Source organism: Dendrobates tinctorius, unplaced genomic scaffold (assembly GCF_039654945.1).
Source record: "Dendrobates tinctorius isolate UK_male_01 unplaced genomic scaffold, ASM3965494v1 ptg000011l, whole genome shotgun sequence".
NCBI classification, from domain to species: domain Eukaryota; kingdom Metazoa; phylum Chordata; class Amphibia; order Anura; family Dendrobatidae; genus Dendrobates; species Dendrobates tinctorius.
In genome coordinates this window covers 91067031-91085514 of record NW_027361679.1, presented here as the reverse complement: position 1 = coordinate 91085514, position 18484 = coordinate 91067031, and the positions used below count along the sequence as shown (strand labels likewise).

General features: G+C 34.4%; 11 non-coding genes across 11 annotated transcripts; all 11 read right to left on the bottom strand.

The window, feature by feature from the left end:
* Positions 1–1776: 1776 nt before the first annotated feature.
* TRNAR-UCU (transfer RNA arginine (anticodon UCU)) lies at positions 1777–1862 on the bottom strand. Its single transcript is given in 2 exon segments — positions 1777–1812; positions 1826–1862. It is a non-coding gene; the product is annotated as a tRNA-Arg (tRNA).
* A 1435-nt stretch (positions 1863–3297) lies between these two features.
* Positions 3298–3383, bottom strand: TRNAR-UCU (transfer RNA arginine (anticodon UCU)). The gene is given in 2 exon segments: positions 3298–3333; positions 3347–3383. It is a non-coding gene; the product is annotated as a tRNA-Arg (tRNA).
* A 1435-nt stretch (positions 3384–4818) lies between these two features.
* TRNAR-UCU (transfer RNA arginine (anticodon UCU)) lies at positions 4819–4904 on the bottom strand. Its single transcript is given in 2 exon segments — positions 4819–4854; positions 4868–4904. It is a non-coding gene; the product is annotated as a tRNA-Arg (tRNA).
* A 1383-nt stretch (positions 4905–6287) lies between these two features.
* On the bottom strand, positions 6288–6373 carry TRNAR-UCU (transfer RNA arginine (anticodon UCU)). Its single transcript is given in 2 exon segments — positions 6288–6323; positions 6337–6373. It is a non-coding gene; the product is annotated as a tRNA-Arg (tRNA).
* Positions 6374–7756: 1383 nt separating this feature from the next.
* Positions 7757–7842, bottom strand: TRNAR-UCU (transfer RNA arginine (anticodon UCU)). The gene is given in 2 exon segments: positions 7757–7791; positions 7806–7842. It is a non-coding gene; the product is annotated as a tRNA-Arg (tRNA).
* A 1623-nt stretch (positions 7843–9465) lies between these two features.
* Positions 9466–9551, bottom strand: TRNAR-UCU (transfer RNA arginine (anticodon UCU)). The gene is given in 2 exon segments: positions 9466–9501; positions 9515–9551. It is a non-coding gene; the product is annotated as a tRNA-Arg (tRNA).
* A 1442-nt stretch (positions 9552–10993) lies between these two features.
* Positions 10994–11079, bottom strand: TRNAR-UCU (transfer RNA arginine (anticodon UCU)). The gene is given in 2 exon segments: positions 10994–11029; positions 11043–11079. It is a non-coding gene; the product is annotated as a tRNA-Arg (tRNA).
* A 1383-nt stretch (positions 11080–12462) lies between these two features.
* Positions 12463–12548, bottom strand: TRNAR-UCU (transfer RNA arginine (anticodon UCU)). Its single transcript is given in 2 exon segments — positions 12463–12498; positions 12512–12548. It is a non-coding gene; the product is annotated as a tRNA-Arg (tRNA).
* A 1383-nt stretch (positions 12549–13931) lies between these two features.
* Positions 13932–14017, bottom strand: TRNAR-UCU (transfer RNA arginine (anticodon UCU)). The gene is given in 2 exon segments: positions 13932–13966; positions 13981–14017. It is a non-coding gene; the product is annotated as a tRNA-Arg (tRNA).
* Positions 14018–15640: 1623 nt separating this feature from the next.
* TRNAR-UCU (transfer RNA arginine (anticodon UCU)) lies at positions 15641–15726 on the bottom strand. Its single transcript is given in 2 exon segments — positions 15641–15676; positions 15690–15726. It is a non-coding gene; the product is annotated as a tRNA-Arg (tRNA).
* Positions 15727–17349: 1623 nt separating this feature from the next.
* On the bottom strand, positions 17350–17435 carry TRNAR-UCU (transfer RNA arginine (anticodon UCU)). Its single transcript is given in 2 exon segments — positions 17350–17385; positions 17399–17435. It is a non-coding gene; the product is annotated as a tRNA-Arg (tRNA).
* Positions 17436–18484: the final 1049 nt, after the last annotated feature.

Here is an 18484-nt window from a genome sequence, read left to right as displayed (position 1 = left end):
AGATCATCAAGAAATATCTTGCAATCACATACAAATAAGAATTTTAGAAAGGTTCAAATTCAAGAAAGAATATGGTCTACTGAATACAGGTAACAGAACACCAAACACTAGACACTAGACCAAAAATATGCAATAATGAATTGTGCCCTATCTGTTATCCATTGTGTCAATGAGCCTTCAGTGGCTGAATTGCATAGTTCAATTTTAAATGTAACATCTAATTTGCTCTAAACGTTATTAACATTTTTCATCTTTTCAAGATGAACCGAGTTAAAGTATTAATGTCTCAAAATACGACTCTGGTGGGACTCGCTATCCATTGCGCCACAGAGCCACAAGCCTTTTTGTTGAAGTAGGTGTTTTGTCAAATCTAGACAATATTTTCCTGATGATTAAATAACAGAAAGATTCCTGTTTTCTTTGTAACTTTGTTTTCGCCTTCTTATATGTAAAAGTAAAACTGGTCAGCAGGAAAATGCCTATGTTGTAGAAAAGAAAGATCTATTTTATATTAAAACTCCTTATATGCACTTTTTAGTCTTACATGCCAGCAGTTCATTTTAAATTACTAACAAAGGTCCCTGTTGGTAAAGTGTCACATAGAAATTCATGCAAGATAACAAAAGGGGTAGCTTTTGTTGGTTTCTAAATCTCAAGCTTTGATCTTTTTCACTTTCTACAGATTCAATGCAGTAGCCACTGACCCTCAGGAACTTAAGCTGAGAAAAATGGATTGGAACATTAGTTTCGTTGTACGCTAATGGGCCACTGGTTTGGGAAGGAAATTAGTCAAAACAAAATAAATAATTTTATCCATGTGAAAAAACTATCAGAGAAGCTTTGTTTTAGTCCAAATAAATGCTGGGAAATTTCCTGGAGTCTCCTACTAGATATCCTGATTTTAGCAGTCAGCTATACTTTTCTTTAGATGTTTTTCCATTCCTCATTTTTTCCTTTTGCAGTTTTTCTAAGAATATCTAGGACTGTACAATAGTGGTGAAAAGTTTTCAGACTGATACCAAATTTGGCTTTCACAGTTTACTGCCTTAGATTTTATACTGGTAATTTGTGTTAACTCTAGATTATTCTGAAAAGAGATCAGATGAATTGCCCAAAATTGCAAACTCAGTTCTTACCATGAAAATTAAATTAATCGCAAAAAACTCATTTCCACTAAATTTCAGTTTCCCAAAAATGACCTGCTTGTATGATTTCCGTGCTCATCAGCACAGCAGAAGGTGTTTATGAGGACAAGGCAGCTGATAACACTCTGTTCTTATCTTTAAACCTATTTTTTACTTTTAAGCAAACAATTGTCCATGTTTTGCATTAATGACATAAAATTGATACCAAAAAGCCATGCAAACATTTCATCAAACTATGGATGGACTGGAGAATGCTTGCACCAAAGTTGCATTTTTTAAAGTTATAGTTGACAAATCAGCCAAAAATATCTAGAAACTCCAAATCCCGACATTAGAGATCATCAAGAAATATCTTGCAATCACATACAAATAAGAATTTTAGAAAGGTTCAAATTCAAGAAAGAATATGGTCTACTGAATACAGGTAACAGAACACCAAACACTAGACACTAGACCAAAAATATGCAATAATGAATTGTGCCCTATATCTGTTATCCATTGGGTCAGTGAGCCTTCAGTGGCTGAATTGCATAGTTCAATTTTAAATGTAACATCTAATTTGCTCTAAACGTTATTAACATTTTTCATCTTTTCAAGATCAACCGAGTTAAAGTATTAATGTCTCAAAATACGACTCTGGTGGGACTCGAACCCACAACCTTTGAATCACATCAGCTCCCTAGAAGTCCAATGCGCTATCCATTGCGCCACAGAGCCACAAGCCTTTTAGCGGAAGTAGGTGTTTTGTCAAATCTAGACAATATTTTCCTGATGATTAAATAACAGAAAGATTCCTGTTTTCTTTGTAACTTTGTTTTCGCCTTCTTATATGTAAAAGTAAAACTGGTCAGCAGGAAAATGCCTATGTTGTAGAAAAGAAAGATCTATTTTATATTAAAACTCCTTACATGCACTTTTTAGTCTTACATGCCAGCAGTTCATTTTAAATTACTAACAAAGGTCCCTGTTGGTAAAGTGTCACATAGAAATTCATGCAAGATAACAAAAGGGGTAGCTTTTGTTGGTTTCTAAATCTCAAGCTTTGATCTTTTTCACTTTCTACAGATTCAATGCAGTAGCCACTGACCCTCAGGAACTTAAGCTGAGAAAAACGGATTGGAACATTAGTTTCGTTGTACGCTAATGGGCCACTGGTTTGGGAAGGAAATTAGTCAAAACAAAATAAATAATTTTATCCATGTGAAAAAACTATCAGAGAAGCTTTGTTTTAGTCCAAATAAATGCTGGGAAATTTCCTGGAGTCTCCTACTAGATATCCTGATTTTAGCAGTCAGCTATACTTTTCTTTAGATGTTTTTCCATTCCTCATTTTTTCCTTTTGCAGTTTTTCTAAGAATATCTAGGACTGTACAATAGTGGTGAAAAGTTTTCAGACTGATACCAAATTTGGCTTTCACAGTTTACTGCCTTAGATTTTATACTGGTAATTTGTGTTAACTCTAGATTATTCTGAAAAGAGATCAGATGAATTGCCCAAAATTGCAAACTCAGTTCTTACCATGAAAATTAAATTAATCGCAAAAAACTCATTTCCACTAAATTTCAGTTTCCCAAAAATGACCTGCTTGTATGATTTCCGTGGTCTCATCAGCACAGCAGAAGGTGTTTATGAGGACAAGGCAGCTGATAACACTCTGTTCTTATCTTTAAACCTATTTTTTACTTTTAAGCAAACAATTGTCCATGTTTTGCATTAATGACATAAAATTGATACCAAAAAGCCATGCAAACATTTCATCAAACTATGGATGGACTGGAGAATGCTTGCACCAAAGTTGCATTTTTTAAAGTTATAGTTGACAAATCAGCCAAAAATATCTAGAAACTCCAAATCCCGACATTAGAGATCATCAAGAAATATCTTGCAATCACATACAAATAAGAATTTTAGAAAGGTTCAAATTCAAGAAAGAATATGGTCTACTGAATACAGGTAACAGAACACCAAACACTAGACCAAAAATATGCAATAATGAATTGTGCCCTATCTGTTATCCATTGGGTCAGTGAGCCTTCAGTGGCTGAATTGCATAGTTCAATTTTAAATGTAACATCTAATTTGCTCTAAACGTTATTAACATTTTTCCTCTTTTCAAGATCAACCGAGTTAAAGTATTAATGTCTCAAAATACGACTCTGGTGGGACTCGAACCCACAACCTTTGAATCACATCAGCTCCCTAGAAGTCCAATGCGCTATCCATTGCGCCACAGAGCCACAAGCCTTTTTGTTGAAGTAGGTGTTTTGTCAAATCTAGACAATATTTTCCTGATGATTAAATAACAGAAAGATTCCTGTTTTCTTTGTAACTTTGTTTTCGCCTTCTTATATGTAAAAGTAAAACTGGTCAGCAGGAAAATGCCTATGTTGTAGAAAAGAAAGATCTATTTTATATTAAAACTCCTTACAAGCACTTTTTAGTCTTACATGCCAGCAGTTCATTTTAAATTACTAACAAAGGTCCCTGTTGGTAAAGTGTCACATAGAAATTCATGCAAGATAACAAAAGGGGTAGCTTTTGTTGGTTTCTAAATCTCAAGCTTTGATCTTTTTCACTTTCTACAGATTCAATGCAGTAGCCACTGACCCTCAGGAACTTAAGCTGAGAAAAACGGATTGGAACATTAGTTTCGTTGTACGCTAATGGGCCACTGGTTTGGGAAGGAAATTAGTCAAAACAAAATAAATAATTTTATCCATGTGAAAAAACTATCAGAGAAGCTTTGTTTTAGTCCAAATAAATGCTGGGAAATTTCCTGGAGTCTCCTACTAGATATCCTGATTTTAGCAGTCAGCTATACTTTTCTTTAGATGTTTTTCCATTCCTCATTTTTTCCTTTTGCAGTTTTTCTAAGAATATCTAGGACTGTACAATAGTGGTGAAAAGTTTTCAGACTGATACCAAATTTGGCTTTCACAGTTTACTGCCTTAGATTTTATACTGGTAATTTGTGTTAACTCTATATTATTCTGAAAAGAGATCAGATGAATTGCCCAAAATTGCAAACTCAGTTCTTACCATGAAAATTAAATTAATCGCAAAAAACTCATTTCCACTAAATTTCAGTTTCCCAAAAATGACCTGCTTGTATGATTTCCGTGGTCTCATCAGCACAGCAGAAGGTGTTTATGAGGACAAGGCAGCTGATAACACTCTGTTCTTATCTTTAAACCTATTTTTTACTTTTAAGCAAACAATTGTCCATGTTTTGCATTAATGACATAAAATTGATACCAAAAAGCCATGCAAACATTTCATCAAACTATGGATGGACTGGAGAATGCTTGCACCAAAGTTGCATTTTTTAAAGTTATAGTTGACAAATCAGCCAAAAATATCTAGAAACTCCAAATCCCGACATTAGAGATCATCAAGAAATATCTTGCAATCACATACAAATAAGAATTTTAGAAAGGTTCAAATTCAAGAAAGAATATGGTCTACTGAATACAGGTAACAGAACACCAAACACTAGACCAAAAATATGCAATAATGAATTGTGCCCCATCTGTTATCCATTGGGTCAGTGAGCCTTCAGTGGCTGAATTGCATAGTTCAATTTTAAATGTAACATCTAATTTGCTCTAAACGTTATTAACATTTTTAATCTTTTCAAGATCAACCGAGTTAAAGTATTAATGTCTCAAAATACGACTCTGGTGGGACTCGAACCCACAAACTTTGAATCACATCAGCTCACTAGAAGTCCAATGCACTATCCATTGCGCCACAGAGCCACAAGCCTTTTTTTGAAGTAGGTGTTTTGTCAAATCTAGACAATATTTTCCTGATGATTAAATAACAGAAAGATTCCTGTTTTCTTTGTAACTTTGTTTTCGCCTTCTTATATGTAAAAGTAAAACTGGTCAGCAGGAAAATGCCTATGTTGTAGAAAAGAAAGATCTATTTTATATTAAAACTCCTTACATGCACTTTTTAGTCTTACATGCCAGCAGTTCATTTTAAATTACTAACAAAGGTCCCTGTTGGTAAAGTGTCACATAGAAATTCATGCAAGATAACAAAAGGGGTAGCTTTTGTTGGCTTCTAAATCTCAAGCTTTGATCTTTTTCACTTTCTACAGATTCAATGCAGTAGCCACTGACCCTCAGGAACTTAAGCTGAGAAAAACGGATTGGAACATTAGTTTCGTTGTACGCTAATGGGCCACTGGTTTGGGAAGGAAATTAGTCAAAACAAAATAAATAATTTTATCCATGTGAAAAAACTATCAGAGAAGCTTTGTTTTAGTCCAAATAAATGCTGGGAAATTTCCTGGAGTCTCCTACTAGATATCCTGATTTTAGCAGTCAGCTATACTTTTCTTTAGATGTTTTTCCATTCCTCATTTTTTCCTTTTGCAGTTTTTCTAAGAATATCTAGGACTGTACAATAGTGGTGAAAAGTTTTCAGACTGATACCAAATTTGGCTTTCACAGTTTACTGCCTTAGATTTTATACTGGTAATTTGTGTTAACTCTAGATTATTCTGAAAAGAGATCAGATGAATTGCCCAAAATTGCAAACTCAGTTCTTACCATGAAAATTAAATTAATCGCAAAAAACTCATTTCCACTAAATTTCAGTTTCCCAAAAATGACCTGCTTGTATGATTTCCGTGGTCTCATCAGCACAGCAGAAGGTGTTTATGAGGACAAGGCAGCTGATAACACTCTGTTCTTATCTTTAAACCTATTTTTTACTTTTAAGCAAACAATTGTCCATGTTTTGCATTAATGACATAAAATTGATACCAAAAAGCCATGCAAACATTTCATCAAACTATGGATGGACTGGAGAATGCTTGCACCAAAGTTGCATTTTTTAAAGTTATAGTTGACAAATCAGCCAAAAATATCTAGAAACTCCAAATCCCGACATTAGAGATCATCAAGAAATATCTTGCAATCACATACAAATAAGAATTTTAGAAAGGTTCAAATTCAAGAAAGAATATGGTCTACTGAATACAGGTAACAGAACACCAAACACTAGACACTAGACCAAAAATATGCAATAATGAATTGTGCCCTATCTGTTATCCATTGGGTCAGTGAGCCTTATTAACATTTTTCATCTTTTCAAGATCAACCGAGTTAAAGTATTAATGTCTCAAAATACGACTCTGGTGGGACTCGAACCCACAACCTTTGAATCACATCAGCTCCTTAGAAGTCCAATGCACTATCCATTGCGCCACAGAGCCACAAGCCTTTTTTTGAAGTAGGTGTTTTGTCAAATCTAGACAATATTTTCCTGATGATTAAATAACAGAAAGATTCCTGTTTTCTTTGTAACTTTGTTTTCGCCTTCTTATATGCAAAAGTAAAACTGGTCAGCAGGAAAATGCCTATGTTGTAGAAAAGAAAGATCTATTTTATATTAAAACTCCTTACATGCACTTTTTAGTCTTACATGCCAGCAGTTCATTTTAAATTACTAACAAAGGTCCCTGTTGGTAAAGTGTCACATAGAAATTCATGCAAGATAACAAAAGGGGTAGCTTTTGTTGGTTTCTAAATCTCAAGCTTTGATCTTTTTCACTTTCTCCAGATTCAATGCAGTAGCCACTGACCCTCAGGAACTTAAGCTGAGAAAAACGGATTGGAACATTAGTTTCGTTGTACGCTAATGGGCCACTGGTTTGGGAAGGAAATTAGTCAAAACAAAATAAATAATTTTATCCATGTGAAAAAACTATCAGAGAAGCTTTGTTTTAGTCCAAATAAATGCTGGGAAATTTCCTGGAGTCTCCTACTAGATATCCTGATTTTAGCAGTCAGCTATACTTTTCTTTAGATGTTTTTCCATTCCTCATTTTTTCCTTTTGCAGTTTTTCTAAGAATATCTAGGACTGTACAATAGTGGTGAAAAGTTTTCAGACTGATACCAAATTTGGCTTTCACAGTTTACTGCCTTAGATTTTATACTGGTAATTTGTGTTAACTCTAGATTATTCTGAAAAGAGATCAGATGAATTGCCCAAAATTGCAAACTCAGTTCTTACCATGAAAATTAAATTAATCGCAAAAAACTCATTTCCACTAAATTTCAGTTTCCCAAAAATGACCTGCTTGTATGATTTCCGTGGTCTCATCAGCACAGCAGAAGGTGTTTATGAGGACAAGGCAGCTGATAACACTCTGTTCTTATCTTTAAACCTATTTTTTACTTTTAAGCAAACAATTGTCCATGTTTTGCATTAATGACATAAAATTGATACCAAAAAGCCATGCAAACATTTCCTCAAACTATGGATGGACTGGAGAATGCTTGCACCAAAGTTGCATTTTTTAAAGTTATAGTTGACAAATCAGCCAAAAATATCTAGAAACTCCAAATCCCGACATTAGAGATCATCAAGAAATATCTTGCAATCACATACAAATAAGAATTTTAGAAAGGTTCAAATTCAAGAAAGAATATGGTCTACTGAATACAGGTAACAGAACACCAAACACTAGACACTAGACCAAAAATATGCAATAATGAATTGTGCCCTATCTGTTATCCATTGGGTCAGTGAGCCTTATTAACATTTTTCATCTTTTCAAGATCAACCGAGTTAAAGTATTAATGTCTCAAAATACGACTCTGGTGGGACTCGAACCCACAACCTTTGAATCACATCAGCTCCCTAGAAGTCAAATGCGCTATCCATTGCGCCACAGAGCCACAAGCCTTTTTGTTGAAGTAGGTGTTTTGTCAAATCTAGACAATATTTTCCTGATGATTAAATAACAGAAAGATTCCTGTTTTCTTTGTAACTTTGTTTTCGCCTTCTTATATGTAAAAGTAAAACTGGTCAGCAGGAAAATGCCTATGTTGTAGAAAAGAAAGATCTATTTTATATTAAAACTCCTTACATGCACTTTTTAGTCTTACATGCCAGCAGTTCATTTTAAATTACTAACAAAGGTCCCTGTTGGTAAAGTGTCACATAGAAATTCATGCAAGATAACAAAAGGGGTAGCTTTTGTTGGCTTCTAAATCTCAAGCTTTGATCTTTTTCACTTTCTACAGATTCAATGCAGTAGCCACTGACCCTCAGGAACTTAAGCTGAGAAAAACGGATTGGAACATTAGTTTCGTTGTACGCTAATGGGCCACTGGTTTGGGAAGGAAATTAGTCAAAACAAAAGAAATAATTTTATCCATGTGAAAAAACTATCAGAGAAGCTTTGTTTTAGTCCAAATAAATGCTGGGAAATTTCCTGGAGTCTCCTACTAGATATCCTGATTTTAGCAGTCAGCTATACTTTTCTTTAGATGTTTTTCCATTCCTCATTTTTTCCTTTTGCAGTTTTTCTAAGAATATCTAGGACTGTACAATAGTGGTGAAAAGTTTTCAGACTGATACCAAATTTGGCTTTCACAGTTTACTGCCTTAGATTTTATACTGGTAATTTGTGTTCACTCTAGATTATTCTGAAAAGAGATCAGATGAATTGCCCAAAATTGCAAACTCAGTTCTTACCATGAAAATTAAATTAATCGCAAAAAACTCATTTCCACTAAATTTCAGTTTCCCAAAAATGACCTGCTTGTATGATTTCCGTGGTCTCATCAGCACAGCAGAAGGTGTTTATGAGGACAAGGCAGCTGATAACACTCTGTTCTTATCTTTAAACCTATTTTTTACTTTTAAGCAAACAATTGTCCATGTTTTGCATTAATGACATAAAATTGATACCAAAAAGCCATGCAAACATTTCATCAAACTATGGATGGACTGGAGAATGCTTGCACCAAAGTTGCATTTTTTAAAGTTATAGTTGACAAATCAGCCAAAAATATCTAGAAACTCCAAATCCCGACATTAGAGATCATCAAGAAATATCTTGCAATTACATACAAATAAGAATTTTAGAAAGGTTCAAATTCAAGAAAGAATATGGTCTACTGAATACAGGTAACAGAACACCAAACACTAGACACTAGACCAAAAATATGCAATAATGAATTGTGCCCTATCTGTTATCCATTGGGTCAGTGAGCCTTCAGTGGCTGAATTGCATAGTTCAATTTTAAATGTAACATCTAATTTGCTCTAAACGTTATTAACATTTTTCATCTTTTCAAGATCCACCGAGTTAAAGTATTAATGTCTCAAAATACGACTCTGGTGGGACTCGAACCCACAACCTTTGAATCACATCAGCTCCATTATCCATTGGGTCAGTGAGCCTTCAGTGGCTGAATTGCATAGTTCAATTTTAAATGTAACATCTAATTTGCTCTAAACGTTATTAACATTTTTCATGATCCACCGAGTTAAAGTATTAATGTCTCAAAATACGACTCTGGTGGGACTCGAACCCACAACCTTTGAATCACATCAGGTCCCTAGAAGTCCAATGCGCTATCCATTGCGCCACAGAGCCACAAGACTTATTGTTGAAGTAGGTGTTTTGTCAAATCTAGACAATATTTTCCTGATGATTAAATAACAGAAAGATTCCTGTTTTCTTTGTAACTTTGTTTTCGCCTTCTTATATGTAAAAGTAAAACTGGTCAGCAGGAAAATGCCTATGTTGTAGAAAAGAAAGATCTATTTTATATTAAAACTCCTTACATGCACTTTTTAGTCTTACATGCCAGCAGTTCATTTTAAATTACTAACAAAGGTCCCTGTTGGTAAAGTGTCACATAGAAATTCATGCAAGATAACAAAAGGGGTAGCTTTTGTTGGTTTCTAAATCTCAAGCTTTGATCTTTTTCACTTTCTACAGATTCAATGCAGTAGCCACTGACCCTCAGGAACTTAAGCTGAGAAAAACGGATTGGAACATTAGTTTTGTTGTACGCTAATGGGCCACTGGTTTGGGAAGGAAATTAGTCAAAACAAAATAAATAATTTTATCCATGTGAAAAAACTATCAGAGAAGCTTTGTTTTAGTCCAAATAAATGCTGGGAAATTTCCTGGAGTCTCCTACTAGATATCCTGGTTTTAGCAGTCAGCTATACTTTTCTTTAGATGTTTTTCCATTCCTCATTTTTTCCTTTTGCAGTTTTTCTAAGAATATCTAGGACTGTACAATAGTGGTGAAAAGTTTTCAGACTGATACCAAATTTGGCTTTCACAGTTTACTGCCTTAGATTTTATACTGGTAATTTGTGTTAACTCTAGATTATTCTGAAAAGAGATCAGATGAATTGCCCAAAATTGCAAACTCAGTTCTTACCATGAAAATTAAATTAATCGCAAAAAACTCATTTCCACTAAATTTCAGTTTCCCAAAAATGACCTGCTTGTATGATTTCCGTGGTCTCATCAGCACAGCAGAAGGTGTTTATGAGGACAAGGCAGCTGATAACACTCTGTTCTTATCTTTAAACCTATTTTTTACTTTTAAGCAAACAATTGTCCATGTTTTGCATTAATGACATAAAATTGATACCAAAAAGCCATGCAAACATTTCATCAAACTATGGATGGACTGGAGAATGCTTGCACCAAAGTTGCATTTTTTAAAGTTATAGTTGACAAATCAGCCAAAAATATCTAGAAACTCCAAATCGCGACATTAGAGATCATCAAGAAATATCTTGCAATCACATACAAATAAGAATTTTAGAAAGGTTCAAATTCAAGAAAGAATATGGTCTACTGAATACAGGTAACAGAACACCAAACACTAGACACTAGACCAAAAATATGCAATAATGAATTGTGCCCTATCTGTTATCCATTGGGTCAGTGAGCCTTAAGTGGCTGAATTGCATAGTTCAATTTTAAATGTAACATCTAATTTGCTCTAAACGTTATTAACATTTTTCATCTTTTCAAGATCCACCGAGTTAAAGTATTAATGTCTCAAAATACGACTCTGGTGGGACTCGAACCCACAACCTTTGAATCACATCAGATCCCTAGAAGTCCAATGCGCTATCCATTGCGCCACAGAGCCACAAGCCTTTTTATGAAGTAGGTGTTTTGTCAAATCTAGACAATATTTTCCTGATGATTAAATAACAGAAAGATTCCTGTTTTCTTTGTAACTTTGTATTCGCCTTCTTATATGCAAAAGTAAAACTGGTCAGCAGGAAAATGCCTATGTTGTAGAAAAGAAAGATCTATTTTATATTAAAACTCCTTACATGCACTTTTTAGTCTTACATGCCAGCAGTTCATTTTAAATTACTAACAAAGGTCCCTGTTGGTAAAGTGTCACATAGAAATTCATGCAAGATAACAAAAGGGGTAGCTTTTGTTGGTTTCTAAATCTCAAGCTTTGATCTTTTTCACTTTCTACAGATTCAATGCAGTAGCCACTGACCCTCAGGAACTTAAGCTGAGAAAAACGGATTGGAACATTAGTTTCGTTGTACGCTAATGGGCCACTGGTTTGGGAAGGAAATTAGTCAAAACAAAATAAATAATTTTATCCATGTGAAAAAACTATCAGAGAAGCTTTGTTTTAGTCCAAATAAATGCTGGGAAATTTCCTGGAGTCTCCTACTAGATATCCTGGTTTTAGCAGTCAGCTATACTTTTCTTTAGATGTTTTTCCATTCCTCATTTTTTCCTTTTGCAGTTTTTCTAAGAATATCTAGGACTGTACAATAGTGGTGAAAAGTTTTCAGACTGATACCAAATTTGGCTTTCACAGTTTACTGCCTTAGATTTTATACTGGTAATTTGTGTTAACTCTAGATTATTCTGAAAAGAGATCAGATGAATTGCCCAAAATTGCAAACTCAGTTCTTACCATGAAAATTAAATTAATCGCAAAAAACTCATTTCCACTAAATTTCAGTTTCCCAAAAATGACCTGCTTGTATGATTTCCGTGGTCTCATCAGCACAGCAGAAGGTGTTTATGAGGACAAGGCAGCTGATAACACTCTGTTCTTATCTTTAAACCTATTTTTTACTTTTAAGCAAACAATTGTCCATGTTTTGCATTAATGACATAAAATTGATACCAAAAAGCCATGCAAACATTTCATCAAACTATGGATGGACTGGAGAATGCTTGCACCAAAGTTGCATTTTTTAAAGTTATAGTTGACAAATCAGCCAAAAATATCTAGAAACTCCAAATCCCGACATTAGAGATCATCAAGAAATATCTTGCAATCACATACAAATAAGAATTTTAGAAAGGTTCAAATTCAAGAAAGAATATGGTCTACTGAATACAGGTAACAGAACACCAAACACTAGACACTAGACCAAAAATATGCAATAATGAATTGTGCCCTATCTGTTATCCATTGGGTCAGTGAGCCTTATTAACATTTTTCATCTTTTCAAGATCAACCGAGTTAAAGTATTAATGTCTCAAAATACGACTCTGGTGGGACTCGAACCCACAACCTTTGAATCACATCAGCTCCTTAGAAGTCCAATGCACTATCCATTGCGCCACAGAGCCACAAGCCTTTTTTTGAAGTAGGTGTTTTGTCAAATCTAGACAATATTTTCCTGATGATTAAATAACAGAAAGATTCCTGTTTTCTTTGTAACTTTGTTTTCGCCTTCTTATATGCAAAAGTAAAACTGGTCAGCAGGAAAATGCCTATGTTGTAGAAAAGAAAGATCTATTTTATATTAAAACTCCTTACATGCACTTTTTAGTCTTACATGCCAGCAGTTCATTTTAAATTACTAACAAAGGTCCCTGTTGGTAAAGTGTCACATAGAAATTCATGCAAGATAACAAAAGGGGTAGCTTTTGTTGGTTTCTAAATCTCAAGCTTTGATCTTTTTCACTTTCTCCAGATTCAATGCAGTAGCCACTGACCCTCAGGAACTTAAGCTGAGAAAAACGGATTGGAACATTAGTTTCGTTGTACGCTAATGGGCCACTGGTTTGGGAAGGAAATTAGTCAAAACAAAATAAATAATTTTATCCATGTGAAAAAACTATCAGAGAAGCTTTGTTTTAGTCCAAATAAATGCTGGGAAATTTCCTGGAGTCTCCTACTAGATATCCTGATTTTAGCAGTCAGCTATACTTTTCTTTAGATGTTTTTCCATTCCTCATTTTTTCCTTTTGCAGTTTTTCTAAGAATATCTAGGACTGTACAATAGTGGTGAAAAGTTTTCAGACTGATACCAAATTTGGCTTTCACAGTTTACTGCCTTAGATTTTATACTGGTAATTTGTGTTAACTCTAGATTATTCTGAAAAGAGATCAGATGAATTGCCCAAAATTGCAAACTCAGTTCTTACCATGAAAATTAAATTAATCGCAAAAAACTCATTTCCACTAAATTTCAGTTTCCCAAAAATGACCTGCTTGTATGATTTCCGTGGTCTCATCAGCACAGCAGAAGGTGTTTATGAGGACAAGGCAGCTGATAACACTCTGTTCTTATCTTTAAACCTATTTTTTACTTTTAAGCAAACAATTGTCCATGTTTTGCATTAATGACATAAAATTGATACCAAAAAGCCATGCAAACATTTCATCAAACTATGGATGGACTGGAGAATGCTTGCACCAAAGTTGCATTTTTTAAAGTTATAGTTGACAAATCAGCCAAAAATATCTAGAAACTCCAAATCCCGACATTAGAGATCATCAAGAAATATCTTGCAATCACATACAAATAAGAATTTTAGAAAGGTTCAAATTCAAGAAAGAATATGGTCTACTGAATACAGGTAACAGAACACCAAACACTAGACACTAGACCAAAAATATGCAATAATGAATTGTGCCCTATCTGTTATCCATTGGGTCAGTGAGCCTTATTAACATTTTTCATCTTTTCAAGATCAACCGAGTTAAAGTATTAATGTCTCAAAATACGACTCTGGTGGGACTCGAACCCACAACCTTTGAATCACATCAGCTCCCTAGAAGTCAAATGCGCTATCCATTGCGCCACAGAGCCACAAGCCTTTTTGTTGAAGTAGGTGTTTTGTCAAATCTAGACAATATTTTCCTGATGATTAAATAACAGAAAGATTCCTGTTTTCTTTGTAACTTTGTTTTCGCCTTCTTATATGTAAAAGTAAAACTGGTCAGCAGGAAAATGCCTATGTTGTAGAAAAGAAAGATCTATTTTATATTAAAACTCCTTACATGCACTTTTTAGTCTTACATGCCAGCAGTTCATTTTAAATTACTAACAAAGGTCCCTGTTGGTAAAGTGTCACATAGAAATTCATGCAAGATAACAAAAGGGGTAGCTTTTGTTGGCTTCTAAATCTCAAGCTTTGATCTTTTTCACTTTCTACAGATTCAATGCAGTAGCCACTGACCCTCAGAAACTTAAGCTGAGAAAAACGGATTGGAACATTAGTTTCGTTGTACGCTAATGGGCCACTGGTTTGGGAAGGAAATTAGTCAAAACAAAAGAAATAATTTTATCCATGTGAAAAAACTATCAGAGAAGCTTTGTTTTAGTCCAAATAAATGCTGGGAAATTTCCTGGAGTCTCCTACTAGATATCCTGATTTTAGCAGTCAGCTATACTTTTCTTTAGATGTTTTTCCATTCCTCATTTTTTCCTTTTGCAGTTTTTCTAAGAATATCTAGGACTGTACAATAGTGGTGAAAAGTTTTCAGACTGATACCAAATTTGGCTTTCACAGTTTACTGCCTTAGATTTTATACTGGTAATTTGTGTTCACTCTAGATTATTCTGAAAAGAGATCAGATGAATTGCCCAAAATTGCAAACTCAGTTCTTACCATGAAAATTAAATTAATCGCAAAAAACTCATTTCCACTAAATTTCAGTTTCCCAAAAATGACCTGCTTGTATGATTTCCGTGGTCTCATCAGCACAGCAGAAGGTGTTTATGAGGACAAGGCAGCTGATAACACTCTGTTCTTATCTTTAAACCTATTTTTTACTTTTAAGCAAACAATTGTCCATGTTTTGCATTAATGACATAAAATTGATACCAAAAAGCCATGCAAACATTTCATCAAACTATGGATGGACTGGAGAATGCTTGCACCAAAGTTGCATTTTTTAAAGTTATAGTTGACAAATCAGCCAAAAATATCTAGAAACTCCAAATCCCGACATTAGAGATCATCAAGAAATATCTTGCAATTACATACAAATAAGAATTTTAGAAAGGTTCAAATTCAAGAAAGAATATGGTCTACTGAATACAGGTAACAGAACACCAAACACTAGACACTAGACCAAAAATATGCAATAATGAATTGTGCCCTATCTGTTATCCATTGGGTCAGTGAGCCTTCAGTGGCTGAATTGCATAGTTCAATTTTAAATGTAACATCTAATTTGCTCTAAACGTTATTAACATTTTTCATCTTTTCAAGATCCACCGAGTTAAAGTATTAATGTCTCAAAATACGACTCTGGTGGGACTCGAACCCACAACCTTTGAATCACATCAGCTCCATTATCCATTGGGTCAGTGAGCCTTCAGTGGCTGAATTGCATAGTTCAATTTTAAATGTAACATCTAATTTGCTCTAAACGTTATTAACATTTTTCATGATCCACCGAGTTAAAGTATTAATGTCTCAAAATACGACTCTGGTGGGACTCGAACCCACAACCTTTGAATCACATCAGGTCCCTAGAAGTCCAATGCGCTATCCATTGCGCCACAGAGCCACAAGACTTATTGTTGAAGTAGGTGTTTTGTCAAATCTAGACAATATTTTCCTGATGATTAAATAACAGAAAGATTCCTGTTTTCTTTGTAACTTTGTTTTCGCCTTCTTATATGTAAAAGTAAAACTGGTCAGCAGGAAAATGCCTATGTTGTAGAAAAGAAAGATCTATTTTATATTAAAACTCCTTACATGCACTTTTTAGTCTTACATGCCAGCAGTTCATTTTAAATTACTAACAAAGGTCCCTGTTGGTAAAGTGTCACATAGAAATTCATGCAAGATAACAAAAGGGGTAGCTTTTGTTGGTTTCTAAATCTCAAGCTTTGATCTTTTTCACTTTCTACAGATTCAATGCAGTAGCCACTGACCCTCAGGAACTTAAGCTGAGAAAAACGGATTGGAACATTAGTTTCGTTGTACGCTAATGGGCCACTGGTTTGGGAAGGAAATTAGTCAAAACAAAAGAAATAATTTTATCCATGTGAAAAAACTATCAGAGAAGCTTTGTTTTAGTCCAAATAAATGCTGGGAAATTTCCTGGAGTCTCCTACTAGATATCCTGATTTTAGCAGTCAGCTATACTTTTCTTTAGATGTTTTTCCATTCCTCATTTTTTCCTTTTGCAGTTTTTCTAAGAATATCTAGGACTGTACAATAGTGGTGAAAAGTTTTCAGACTGATACCAAATTTGGCTTTCACAGTTTACTGCCTTAGATTTTATACTGGTAATTTGTGTTCACTCTAGATTATTCTGAAAAGAGATCAGATGAATTGCCCAAAATTGCAAACTCAGTTCTTACCATGAAAATTAAATTAATCGCAAAAAACTCATTTCCACTAAATTTCAGTTTCCCAAAAATGACCTGCTTGTATGATTTCCGTGGTCTCATCAGCACAGCAGAAGGTGTTTATGAGGACAAGGCAGCTGATAACACTCTGTTCTTATCTTTAAACCTATTTTTTACTTTTAAGCAAACAATTGTCCATGTTTTGCATTAATGACATAAAATTGATACCAAAAAGCCATGCAAACATTTCATCAAACTATGGATGGACTGGAGAATGCTTGCACCAAAGTTGCATTTTTTAAAGTTATAGTTGACAAATCAGCCAAAAATATCTAGAAACTCCAAATCCCGACATTAGAGATCATCAAGAAATATCTTGCAATTACATACAAATAAGAATATTAGAAAGGTTCAAATTCAAGAAAGAATATGGTCTACTGAATACAGGTAACAGAACACCAAACACTAGACACTAGACCAAAAATATGCAATAATGAATTGTGCCCTATCTGTTATCCATTGGGTCAGTGAGCCTTCAGTGGCTGAATTGCATAGTTCAATTTTAAATGTAACATCTAATTTGCTCTAAACGTTATTAACATTTTTCATCTTTTCAAGATCCACCGAGTTAAAGTATTAATGTCTCAAAATACGACTCTGGTGGGACTCGAACCCACAACCTTTGAATCACATCAGCTCCATTATCCATTGGGTCAGTGAGCCTTCAGTGGCTGAATTGCATAGTTCAATTTTAAATGTAACATCTAATTTGCTCTAAACGTTATTAACATTTTTCATGATCCACCGAGTTAAAGTATTAATGTCTCAAAATACGACTCTGGTGGGACTCGAACCCACAACCTTTGAATCACATCAGGTCCCTAGAAGTCCAATGCGCTATCCATTGCGCCACAGAGCCACAAGACTTATTGTTGAAGTAGGTGTTTTGTCAAATCTAGACAATATTTTCCTGATGATTAAATAACAGAAAGATTCCTGTTTTCTTTGTAACTTTGTTTTCGCCTTCTTATATGTAAAAGTAAAACTGGTCAGCAGGAAAATGCCTATGTTGTAGAAAAGAAAGATCTATTTTATATTAAAACTCCTTACATGCACTTTTTAGTCTTACATGCCAGCAGTTCATTTTAAATTACTAACAAAGGTCCCTGTTGGTAAAGTGTCACATAGAAATTCATGCAAGATAACAAAAGGGGTAGCTTTTGTTGGTTTCTAAATCTCAAGCTTTGATCTTTTTCACTTTCTACAGATTCAATGCAGTAGCCACTGACCCTCAGGAACTTAAGCTGAGAAAAACGGATTGGAACATTAGTTTCGTTGTACGCTAATGGGCCACTGGTTTGGGAAGGAAATTAGTCAAAACAAAAGAAATAATTTTATCCATGTGAAAAAACTATCAGAGAAGCTTTGTTTTAGTCCAAATAAATGCTGGGAAATTTCCTGGAGTCTCCTACTAGATATCCTGATTTTAGCAGTCAGCTATACTTTTCTTTAGATGTTTTTCCATTCCTCATTTTTTCCTTTTGCAGTTTTTCTAAGAATATCTAGGACTGTACAATAGTGGTGAAAAGTTTTCAGACTGATACCAAATTTGGCTTTCACAGTTTACTGCCTTAGATTTTATACTGGTAATTTGTGTTCACTCTAGATTATTCTGAAAAGAGATCAGATGAATTGCCCAAAATTGCAAACTCAGTTCTTACCATGAAAATTAAATTAATCGCAAAAAACTCATTTCCACTAAATTTCAGTTTCCCAAAAATGACCTGCTTGTATGATTTCCGTGGTCTCATCAGCACAGCAGAAGGTGTTTATGAGGACAAGGCAGCTGATAACACTCTGTTCTTATCTTTAAACCTATTTTTTACTTTTAAGCAAACAATTGTCCATGTTTTGCATTAATGACATAAAATTGATACCAAAAAGCCATGCAAACATTTCATCAAACTA